The 10,000-nt window shown below is 48.4% G+C and overlaps 2 protein-coding genes across 2 annotated transcripts in view; both read right to left on the reverse strand.

Moving 5' to 3' along the window:
• mafa (MAF bZIP transcription factor a) overlaps positions 1-10,000 on the reverse strand; it is a 97,167-nt gene that overhangs the window by 28,464 nt on the left and 58,703 nt on the right. The window lies entirely within an intron of this gene.
• The window catches only part of syt9a (synaptotagmin IXa), a 221,032-nt gene continuing 219,463 nt past the window's right edge, over positions 8,432-10,000 (reverse strand). Inside the window, exon 8 of the transcript XR_009940586.1 lies at positions 8,432-8,471. The gene's annotated coding sequence lies outside the window, so the exon portion shown is untranslated. The remainder of the gene's footprint in view (positions 8,472-10,000) is intronic.

Consider the following 10,000-nt stretch of genomic DNA (forward strand, 5'->3'; position numbering starts at 1 on the left):
GATGTCAAATAAAAAACGCGTGGATGGATTAGTTCAGGGCCACTGTCGCCACACAGTCCATTTTCTTTTTCCTCATCTTTTTGTTTTCATTCAGAATCACTCGTCAGCTTTTTAATTACTTAATTGTCCAATCGCGTGTGTTTTTGTGCGGTGACAAAAGAAGAAGACTTGACACTGCGCTTTTCCAGTAGAAGGTTTTCGGGAAAGGACCCGGCAGGTGAAAGAGGTCCTGATTTTTTTTTTCGGAGCGCTCTGGGATTTGTAGTTCCTGACCTTGGCCCCGGCAATGAACAGGACACCATTCCTTTCTAACCTCAACCTCTTCAACCCCATCCCCTCCCCTCCCCTCTCCAGTCTCAGCTCAAAGATAGGAGTCTCCAGTTTTATGAGTGTTTCCTCCTCACCCACAAACAGCTATCAGAAAAAAAAACCCTTGCCGTCAGTTCTGGCTCCTGCTACTGCTGATGACAGCTTATGTCCTGCTATTTGTCCGTGCCAGGCATTCGTCTCCATAAACCTCCAGTCGTAAAAGAAAAAAAAAGGCCCCGTGACCCACATCGTTAGGGGCTGACCTCCCAACTTCATGACAGTAAATGTTTGTTTTCAAGCTGTCCAGATTGGGAGGAGAAGGGGGGAGTGCGGGGCCGATTAGCCTCAATTCAAGCAGCATGGCCCCGCTCTTCAAAGCCTCCCCTACAGAGAGGCCTGTCAGATCCAATATAAACACAAACACACACACACGCACACATGCACACACCGAGAGAGAGCGAGAGAGAGAGTGAGAGAGAGAGAGAACGAGAGAGAGAGAGAGAGAGAGAGAGAGAGAGGGAGGGAGGGAGGAAGGGAAGACAAGGAGCAGGGAAGGGGAGGTTAGGATGTGGTGGAAACAGGGAGGTAAAGTCGGTGATGACAGGGCTCTGGCTTTATAGGTTCATCTCTGGGTAAAAAAAAAGAAAATAGTTTCCAGACCGAACCCCGAAAACACCAGGAGATGGACGTGCGATTTCATGTGAATCTGCAGCATACATGACTCGCCGCACACACACCCCCCCCCCCAAACCCCCCAATCACCACAAAGGAGCCACACAAACCACACACAATGCTGGAGCGATTTAGACTCCAGCCTGTTTACGGAGAAATCCTCACCATTCCCGGTCCCCAGATCCCCGGGGGACGCTGCCTCTCTGGCGTGAGAGAATGTCTTTGCCTGGGGGCCTCGGGACGACCGGTCTGCTCAGTCAGTTAGTCGTCCCCCCCCACACACACACACACACACAAACCCCCCCACCGAGTCCCCGCGCACGCCGGCCATGGAAATCTGCCTCCGCCGCTGAAGGGGTGAAAGTCGGGAGGGTCAGCAGCTCAAACTGCATACCCCCGCTCCCCTTCCTAAATTGCCCCCACCACCCCCACTACCCTGGCAGTGCCAAGGCAGCCGCTACACCCCCCGAAGGAGCCGTTCCCCCTGCCCTGCCTCCATCAATCTGAGCAGCGACGGGCAGGCAGGCCGGCCGGCCCACACCTACCCAGCCCTGGCCAGCGCTGCCCGGCAGCCTCAGGAGGGGGAATCCTGACATTCCAACAGCAGCGGCGGCTCTCTGGCGGACTGTAATAGAAGCCCAGGGACGGCGACTGGGAGGAATAAGTCAAGGCAATGGCGTGATGACAGAGTGACAACAGTCTGGCACAGCACCCCGCGGAGAGGAGTGTGTATGTGTGTGTGTGTGTGTGTGTGTGTGTGTGTGTGTATGTGTGTGTGTAAGAGAGAGGTTGCCTGTGAGATAGAGAGAGTGAATGTGTGTGTGTGTCTGTGTAAGTACATACTGTATGAGAGAATGTGTGTGTATGTGTGTCAGTGTGTCTGTGTGTATGTGTGTGTGTGTGTGTGTGGGTGTGTGTGCATGCGTGTGTGTGTGTGTGTGTGTGTGTGTGTGTGTGTAAGAGTTAAAAAAGGGGGGAGAGCAGAAAGGAAGAAAGGTGAGAGTGCTAGCAGGTAGCGGAGGTGTGATGGATCGGAGAGGGCTGACAGCCAGTCGTCTGGGGTTTATAAAAGGCAGCCGATCGGCCGTCCCGCGCGGCCTCCTGCCTCACCCGGCCCCATTCATCTCCATCACGCCCGCCGCCGCGCCCCTGACACGGTCAGACACGCCGGCCATCGAAGGGCCCCCGTCCCCTGCAGCACATCAATCCTGGACACAGCCTCTCCCTCTGGGCCACAGCCACGGCGCGGTCCCCCACAGCCAGCCCCCCACGGTCCAGCCACCGTGCTGGAGGCCCCCCTGGACTACATGGAGATCCAGGCTTAGCCATAACATCCAGCCCAACAACAACCCCCCCCACCCCCACCCCAGCCCCCCACACACACCAACCCCCAATGACACAACAACCTGGGGAGATGTGCCACTGGCTCACCAAACGATGGCAACTCATTATTTCAAGTCTGCATTGTTATTCTGCACTGCTCAGCGATAACACACCACCTTTTTATGACCCCAGCTTCTTGGAGCACCAAACCAGGAGCGTGTGGATTCACGCCAAACTCTACAGACATTAGCTGCCTTATTGGAGTGAACTTCACTGAGAATACCGTATCATCTCCAAAGTAATCTACATGCTCTGCACAGTAAGAACACATGAATAGGACCTGACTTCAAGCAATGTTCTTTACCGGAATATCAAAGGAAATCAAGGTCACTATCACATAGTATAATTCACATTTATGCACTGAATATCTTCATGAAGCAGTGCGCAGTGTCACACACACAAACAGTCTGTGCTCCTGCGATATGAAATATTAATGAACCAATAAAACACACATAAACAACGACTCCCTCAGACCTACCTTGCCTTATTGCCACCCTATTGAATTATTCACCACGCTGATTTTACCTCATTTACATAGAGGTTACTGTTAAGAGTAATGGCATGTACTCAAAGAAGCATGTTCAAAAGCTTACAGGCCCTTCATGTTCAAACCGTCTCCTCCACAGAGTAAAGATGCTACTGTAAATCTCGGGTGAAATAGATCACATGACAGCTCGGCTTTCATCCCAGTAATGCCGCTTCTGACAGGTGATCTCAGACTCAGGACTTCGGGGAGTTCCCTAAAGACCCCCGCAAACCACCCCCCCTCCCCACAGTCGGCCCGTGAGCCACTAAGACCACGATGGCCGGATGTGGTGAGACTAGAGTGTCTGTCTGGACCCCGAGGAAGAAGGTCTTGTTTGGGCTAAAGCGGGGACATCTGGCCACTCTAATCCTCTTACAAGGACAAATGGTACCTAACAGTCCCCACGAGAGAACAATGGCGAATCAATGGTGTCTCTGACATTGTGACATGGCAATTACCTTTAACTCATGTCCATTGATTATCCCCCAAGAAGCTTATCCTGGCAAGGGTCAGGAGGAAGCCCGAGACTGCCCTGAGAAGGCCTGATGGAGATGGGTGGGCCGGCCCAACACACGGGACCGCAGCAGACTACACCACCGCATGTCTCTCAACTCTAGTCTCTTTCGCTCACCATCATTTCTTGGAACGCATCCTACTAGTGATGCTGTCATAATCCGCAACGGATTTATCAATTATCAGCCGATTTTTATCATGCTTGACAACTACGTGGATAAAGAAGGTGTGGAGTGAGGCAGTACACTTTTCTTCTTTTTTTTGGTTAAAGACAGATGATCCCGGAGGATAATCCAACCATTCTCCAAATTGAAGCCATATGCAGCCACGGTGGAGCTCAGAAGCCAAGGAGCTCCAGCGTAGCAGCCAGGTCGACCACGAGGACGCCAACAGCACCCCCCCCCCCACCCTCCCCCCCCCCTAATCGTAATGATTACCAGATCAAATGTTTGCCTTCTGTTCGATAGCTGCATAGCAAAGGGGCCGCCGCCTCCTCCGTACACCCTCACTGTTTTAATAACCCGCGTCGCAAACAACACGAGACATTCCACCGGCAGGAGCCCAATTACACACAGAGCGAGGGCCTCGCTATCATCATTCGCATTTCATTTTCCATCTCTCCATAATGGGATGTAATGGAGTCTGTCGTTACAGTCTGTCCATTAGGCTACTGTATAGCCGGATATTGGCAGGTGAGGAGAAAGCATTTCACTTGTGAAATACTGGGCAGTAAAAATGACGGCAGGCAGACAGTAAGTGGCCGTTGTAAGAGATTGACTTACGAGGCCTACAGTATATTGCGCGGTTCCTCCTCCCTCCTGGCCATCCACAGTAAATTTCACAATGTTTTCTTTTCAATCACCATCAATGATGGGAACAATTACGGCGATCATGGTTTCTTGATTTAATTTACAAACATGTTTGGTTGGTTTGTTTGTTTCTTTGTTTAATTTAGTTCAAATCGAATGTATTCTCTCTTCAGTGTAAGGACTTAAAACAGATGTTGCCATTACTGAAGTACAGTATATCTTTATGGACACTTCTACGAGCCTCCATTAAGAACCTGTTTACATTTGTTTACAAATATATAGGCCCTGAGTCAGTGTCCTGACTCTAATTGTGAGTATTGTTTGTGGAAAGGGGTACACTCAGTGATTACATACAAGTTCAAAAGAAAAACATTCCCAGGTGAAGATTTTCACTCATCAAATATGGAATATCACAACAGTCATTTGCTAGAAGACTGAAAAACAGGACACTAGCACAGATCTGAACTGCACGGAGGCATGTCCAAGAAAAACATGACCGATAGGAGAAGTTGGAGGCAGCGTGTGGATGGTGTGGATGGAGGAGATAGAGGATGCTGGGAGACAGACGGGAGATAATTAGAGGAAGGTTAGAGAGGAAAGACGGAAGAAAGGACAGACACAGTAAAAAGGCACATCTAAAGAAAACAGAACAGCTAGGAAAGTACCAGAGAGAGACCCCTTTTTTTGCCCACATTCCAGCTTTGATGCCGTCTGTTTGTTTTGCTTTGCTTTGTTTTGTTTTGTTGTTGTTTTTTTTTTTTATTACATGTTCTACACGTTAAGTGTTCAACTCCCCCGGGAGCACTTCCAGCGCCTATCAACAAATCTGTGCTCTGTCCCTCGACAGAGCGCTTACTCACTCTCAGCCATAAAAGCCTAGCGCGCAGAGAGAACGAGAGAGAGAGAGAGAGAGAGGGAGAGAGAGAGAGAGAGAGAGAGAGAGAGAGAGCACACGCTGGAAACAATGGATGTGGATGTGACCCTTAAATAGCTTCCTGTTGAGCATCGAGCGTTCCTGTTGTGTTTGTGTGAAGAAGTAGTAGTAGTAGAAGAAGAAGGCTGGTGATGGAGGCCTTGAAGGACAGATAAAAGGATGAGTAGAGGGTGGCTGAGGAAGGTCTTAAAACAAACACAACATGGAGAGAGAGAGATAGGGGGGGGGAGAGAGAGAGGGAGTGAGATAGAGATAGATGGAGCAGTGCTTCAGTCGAGACTGAGCAAGGGTATAAACTCTCCTCTGGAATCACACAGGAATTGCTGTATTCAAGGGGGAGTTTCAGAAGAGGAACTGAAATGACAGGACTTCAAATAGTGTGGTGAGTCCTACACAATTCAGTGCACAAAAGAGATCTTTCTGCACACATTCTCACAATACATCACAATAGCATCCATTACATTACATCCCATATGACATATGCCATATCCGTGGCCAAATGATATATGCCATATTTGTGGCCAAATGTCATATCTGCGGCCATATGATAAATGTCATATATGTGGCCATGTGATATATGCCATAACTGTGGCCATATGATAAATGCCATATCTGTGGGTGTTTGTTTGTATGTGTGCCCGTGGGATCGCGATAGTGGGTACTGTGCACATGCAGTATACACAGTCAGTGCAAGTGTACAGTATATTTGTGTGCCTGTGTCAACATGCGTTAGATTCATCACACCAAGATGATAACAGTTCCAAGTCTATATTTACACCTGGAGTCGGACTATTTGTTTTACTTACACAGAGAGGGCATATCTGAGTCACCTCTGAGACTCTTACATTAGCAGCAGCAGCAGCAGCAGCAGCTGACCTTTCCACGTTTATTAACAGAGGCAGCCAGAAACACCTCCTGACAGACACACCCCTCAAACTCACACTACTGCACCTCTTTCTCTGCAAAACACACACACACACACACTCTCTCTCTCTCTCTCTCTCTCTCTCTCTCTCTCTCTCACACACACACACACACACACACACACACACACCTCAGTGGGCAGAGGAGTGAAAATAAAAAGATGCCCAATGGCTGTGCCAGAGGTAGGATGCCAGAAGTTTTCAATCATCCTCTTTATCAGGCGTTCTCTTATTACTTTAAAGAATCGTAGGAAACAATCTAATAAACCTGGGTCATGTTACTCATGTATCTGATAGTGCAGCAGGCATTTCCATTAGTTCCTCACTAAACTGGACTATTGGACAACAGTGTTACACCATGCGGTGCCCAACAGGGGAAAGGAAGGCCCTTTTTTCCAGGAAGTCCGACTACAGATGGACTACCAGGCCGACTGAAGCTCAAAGGAGCCAGCGGCGGCTCTCTGGCTTTCATTAATATGCGGGACACTCCCAATTCACACGCGGCGTGCATGTAAATAGTTAATGTGCCGGCCATTTGCCAGCTACTGTGTGCGGGCGATTTCTTCAGAAGTTTCTTTTTCAGATCGGGAGGGAGTGACTTTGGAATATTACAATATTCATGAAGTCTTTGGGAACTTTATACCCCTTAATAGCTTTGAAGTCTGAGTTTTTTTTTTTTTTTTACTTTTTTTTTTTTTCGTTCACTCCTCCCTAAAAGTCTGTCCGTCCATTTCTTTTCCTCGTCAGTAATTGGATACGCAAATAAACGAACTCTGTTTTTTCACTCGCTCTTTCTCTCTCTCTCTCTCTCTGGCCCTTATTTATGTTTCCACACATTTGGCGAAGCGGCAAAACCCCTTCAAATGCAAATGTGAGGCTTGCTCTGGGGGACCCAGGGGGAAAGGAGAGAGAGAGAGAGGGCTGAGGGGATCGCCCACACCCCTCAACCCCAGGAATGCAGCACCATCCTCGGGCTCGGTCGCTCGGCTCTGTGCCCCCTCTCCTGTGGGCCCGTCTCTCCCTGGGCAGACGCCCACTAACCACAGAGCATAATAGGAGTAGACTTTGGATTTTTTTTTTTTTTCGTCGGGGCTTAAATGAGTGCTCCGCGGCCGATCAATGGTCGGGGCTCGTTCAGATAGACGCAGATAGTGCAGCGGGGCAGACAGGCGAAAGGGCGGGGGGGGGGGGGGGGGGCGGGGGAGGGCAGGGTAACGCTATCCCGGGCCAGGAAACGGGCGGGAAGTCTGAACGCGCGCGCCAAAAGCGAAAGAAACACATACCTCAGGAGAAGCGGCAGGGCCCCCCTTTGAAGGAAACGATAAAATATTAAGGGGAACTGGATAGCCCGTCTCGGCTGACTGTAGTCTTGAGGACACTGGGAGCCCACCCATGGCCCACGTGCTCGCGGCTGGGCCGGGGGGGGTGACAGAGAGGTCAGCGGAGTCGAGAGCTTAGACGCGACCGCGGCACTGGGGATGAGCTAAGGGACGCAGGTCCATCCACATCCCACTGTACTCTACCTCCTCCACTGACAGAATGGGGTAGGGTGCTCTCTCTCTCTGTCTCTCTCTGGCACACACACACACACAGATTAAGTCTGCCGTTCTTCCCTCCTCTCCCTCATCCGCACACAGCTCTTCATCCTCTCTAAAACTCCAGCCTTATGGTGCCAGATGAATAACAACATGCCCTTACTTTTGATCATCCAGTATTAAACAGAAAAAAAATCCCTTCTCCCTTTTTGCTTCCTTAAATCCAATAAGCTCCTTGTCATTAACTTTTTTTCTCTCTCCTGCTGTGTAAAAGAGCAAATATTTCCAGTAGGAGTGTAAGGCGAGAATACTAATGATATTCCAATAAAACACAGACTTAATATTATTTCATTTTATTAGATTACCAGATTGGCCCCCAATCTGTGTCCCTTGCTTATTTTTGGGCAACTGTCTTATTTGACAGCGTCATTTAATATATGTGGGAGAATGTTGGGTGTCGGGTGTGCATGCTGCTTTGAATGTCTTAAATGCACAGATAATTGTGGTAATCAGAGGAGAATTGTAAATATGAAAACAAAACACTGCCATTATCCCATTGAAAACACTGCACTCTCCTGACCTACGTGACTGACCTGTGAGTGGTGAGTGCGCTCTCTCTTTAACACCTTATTCTGAGAGGTGTGCAAGGGGATGAGTGGCAAAGACACCGGCACGTTCGAGAGGATACTCTAATATTCAGGCACGGCCACCAGTATCTAATGCCTCTGTCAATAAGAAGCACTCAGCTTTATACTGCTCTTAACCCAGGCGAGAGCCATCTCTCTTATCCATCCTTCCTCAGGACTACATCTCTTCTCCCTTCCTCTCTCTCTCTCTCTCTCTCTCTCTCTCTCTCTCTCTCTCTCTCTCTATTCCTTTCCTCTCCTCTCTCCACTGTTTTAAAGTCGCACTGATACAAACCTTGCCAGTGCAGATGGCTGGCTGACTGCTTGAAGAACATAGGCTGTGTGTGTGCGTGTGTGTGTGTGTGTGTGTGTATGTGTGTGTGTGTGTGTGTGTGTGTGTGTGTGTGAATGTGTGTGTGTGTGTGTGTGTGTTTTGCAACGTTTCTTATTAAGTTCCAGATGGCTGGCCACACTCAGGCTATAGAGCACTGTGTTGGTGTCCTAGTCTGTGGATCTTTGCACTGAGGATTCTCCCACTGTGAGATGTATTACAGAGAGGACTGGGGGACACAGCATGTTAGCATTGGTCCTCTGGGAGAGTGATTTGGAATGTCTAGCGACAGAAGTGGACTTCTCCAGAAGAGTCTTGTGCCAAACACTACATAAACATACATGAGCATATTACTTGTGATATTCGATAGGAAACAGTTTTTTTTTATTATTTCTGAACAGTAAAGCTTAATTCTACGTATATGTCCATCAAGACCATCACTGACAAAAAATATATATATTTTGGTTAAATCTGGACTACATTTTCACTTTTATCTGTCTTAACAAAATCAAACAAGATGCAGACTGAGATGACAAGGCAACACCTTGTAAATAATTTCCACCTGGATTTTAAAATCATGCTACACTCAGGAGCATAGAAAATGGCTGATCATGCTTTATAATATGCAGACACACACAAACGCTTACACCCACAAACCCACCCACCTACGCACCCACACACCCACACACACACACACACACACACACACAGAGTCTACATCTTCATAATCTCTAGGTGAGGGGCAATGCATAAAAATATCATTATTTTCCTCTGAAACGGCGCGGCAGAAAGGAGACCAGCTGCCTGTGTGTACTCCTCTGTATGTAAATGCTCGGCTCTCCCGGCAGCACGGCACGGCAGCCATAACGACGACACGGGGATATTCTCGCCGATAGGGCCGCCACTAAATTAAAAAGCAGTTATAAATAATACTCGGCTGGGTTTCTCAGCTTAAATTAATGCCTCAATTAGATTGGGAACATTAAAGGTAGTAATGATTTCACTCCTCGGCCTAATCATTAACGGCGTGCCCACTCTTCCCTGAGATATCCGCGCTTCGCTCTGAATGGATTAGACTAGATTAATGAGGGGTGCATCTAAAGGTAATTCACTCTGCCAATTTATCCACTTAGTTTTGTATTGTAGGGGTAATTCATACTCCATTGCGGGGCACACATTTGCATTGTTACTGGATTTCTTCTCTCTATTTTTACTCAGATAATGTTAAGCGCTGCGAGTGGTGGAGCCCTGTGTAAACAGGCTGAACTGGAGGGAGGTGGAGATCAGTGCGTTTTTTTATTGTTGTCTGAATGGAGTCAGGGAGTCAGAATGGCTGACAATGGCCCGAGAGGAGCAACTCACAAAAATGACCAGGAAGATCCCTGCACTGTTACGCGTGTAACTCAGGTAATCTAGATGAAGTGTGTTTCTTAAGCTGC

The sequence above is a fragment of the Sardina pilchardus genome, chromosome 11 (genome assembly GCF_963854185.1).
Source record: "Sardina pilchardus chromosome 11, fSarPil1.1, whole genome shotgun sequence".
Taxonomy (NCBI): Eukaryota; Metazoa; Chordata; class Actinopteri; order Clupeiformes; family Clupeidae; genus Sardina; species Sardina pilchardus.